This window comes from Nanorana parkeri, unplaced genomic scaffold, assembly GCF_000935625.1.
Source record: "Nanorana parkeri isolate BGI_ZX_2015 unplaced genomic scaffold, ASM93562v1 scaffold277, whole genome shotgun sequence".
NCBI lineage: Eukaryota > Metazoa > Chordata > Amphibia > Anura > Dicroglossidae > Nanorana > Nanorana parkeri.
Window position 1 is genome coordinate 112,496 of NW_017306545.1, and position 2,550 is coordinate 115,045.

Genomic DNA, 2,550 nt, shown 5'->3' on the forward strand with positions numbered 1-2,550 from the left:
TCCGTAACAACAGATTGATAGCTTGTTCTTCAATTGTCCACATCTTAACTACTTTTTTTTAATGAATTCTACTTTTTTTACAGTCTAGCTTGGGATGATTAGAGCACATTAGGCACTCGTCTGTTTGCTAAATATGGCGAGAAATGGCTTCTATAGAAACTATTTAGATCCCTGTGTTGCAGTATGGTGAAAAAGCCTCCTTGTATTTGATTCTTATCTTTCTGCAACAATACAATACAAATAAAGGAAGGAGTTGTAATGTGTTTTTGTAAGTCTACTTACATTTTGACAGGCTTCTGTTTCCATTTTGCTGTGACCTTTACATTCTGATATGCTTCTTTTGTGTTACTCAAATAGATTTGCAGATTAGCCACTAGATGCAGTACTAATGGTTCAGTGCAATAATTATGTCCTAACAACTGTGAACATATCAACCACTTAACGAGTAGATCGATCTTAAGGTGCCCATACACCTGGATGATCCCGCGATCATCGCCAGGTGTATGGAAGGCGTGCGACTACTTCTACTCTACGGTCGCATGTCTTTTGTCTCCCGGGCACGCCAGAAAACCTGCCGAGAATCGTACGATTTTCGGCGTGTTAGTGGCGTTCTCGGTAGACAAATTCCGAACGGGCCGGTGTCCGCAAGCGCACACTGCCCGCTCAGCACTGCAATCATCGGAAGCCCTCAGCACTGCAATCATCGGAGGGCTTGCGATGATGGCAAGTACGATCTACCTGTCCAAGATGGGCAGATTGTACAAATTTTTAATTACCTTACAACCATCGCATGAGGAAAGTCGAGCGATGGTTGTAAGGTGTATGGGCACCTTTAAGGTGCCCATACACCTTACAACCATTGTACAACTTTTTTTGTCCAGACATCTCAGCTAGCCCATCATGCACAGACCAATGCAGTTCGCAATTAACCCTCATCAGCACCACCACCTGGCCGATTTTCATCAATCGAAAGGACAGATTTTCGTTCGAGCATGTGCAGTTTTCATCTTGAGATTTTTGTTGTACAACAACGCCATTAACCTGTAAATTTTCATCCAATTAGACAAAAGTTTTCTAGCGTGTTTGAAAGACAAAAAATCTGCCAGTTGTACAGTAATTGAGGTTGTGTACTTAGTGGGTTGGCTTACTAACAGACCTACATTGTGAGAAGGAGTAGTGAAACCAACCACTGTGTAAAGCTGGCCATACACCTTACAATTTATCTGCAGATTTTCTATGGTCAGATGGAAAAGGTGCAACAGATTCCTCCATTTACGCTAAACTGTGTAAATGGAGTAATCTCCACCTGGGCCAATCCGTTGCACTTTTTCCATCTGACCACAGAAAATCTGCAGATAAATTGTAAGGTGTATGGGCACCTTAACCCTACAAAGCAGGAAGCAGAAGCTGCATAAGAACTGAAAACTATGGCTTCGCCTATTTACATAGTGTATATAATTACATATTATAGATCAACACATTGAACAAAAATATTAAAGCAACCATATATTCCCGTTAAGAATACACAGCACATGACAGACGTAGCCTACCCATATGTCAGGTGTATGCTAGGGAGAAGCAGACATTAGGAGACATAGCCGCTGCTGTCTGGATATTAAATGAGTAGAATTTTGTTGAAAAAATATAATTTTTTTGGAACATTCATTTGTTTCTCTAATAATTAATGGGATAATTTTTGATGGCAGTGACAAATAAAAAATTGTTGGAGCGGGTTGGAAATTTTTGTCTCGAATAAACAATATTCTAACATTGAATGTGGTTTTCATCCGTGAAACTCCTTTCATTCCAAAATCGAATGTTAAAATCAAAAAAAGTTTGAACAACATTGTACAAGTCTTTGATGGCATTATCAAATGTTCTCACCAGATTTTTCATATCAATGTCCGTAGGAAAATCTACTAGTGTATGGACAGTTTCAGGGCTGATGATGCCACAAGCTAGTTAAATCTAAACTAGCACATGTTATGCTACAGCTATTGCTTACAGTAATAAGTAAACTTGTTCACTTGCTCTAAAACACGGCATAGGTTCACTTTTGCTTTCCCCCCAAAGACATTTTCAAACTATGCGATTAAATTGTTATAGCAGAGCAATACATGTATAACCATTTCATTATGATACACAATTGTCATCTTTCTAAACATAAGGCTACCATTTACAGTACATACTGCCTGTACTGCTCCCTGTCACTCTTTGGCCCCCTGCAGACCTGAACGATCCGGGATCGCACGGTCCTGCACAATGCAGACAGCAATTGCAGCGCGGCCCCATTGATTTCAAGGCGTGATATCTCCGCTGCAATCGCAGAAAAAAGTTACATGTACATTTTTTTGTGATACACGATGTGCGGATGTTTTAGTGTTCGGATGCACGGTGGGAAATCGCATGATCTGCCCGGAGCAACTGGGGTGCCATTAGAAAATAATGGCACCCACAGCGCAACCGCCTGTGCAGGGCGACTGCACAACAACAGCAATCTGTGCGGTATCGTGCACGATTGCCGCACAGTCAGGAGTCGCCTAGGTGTGC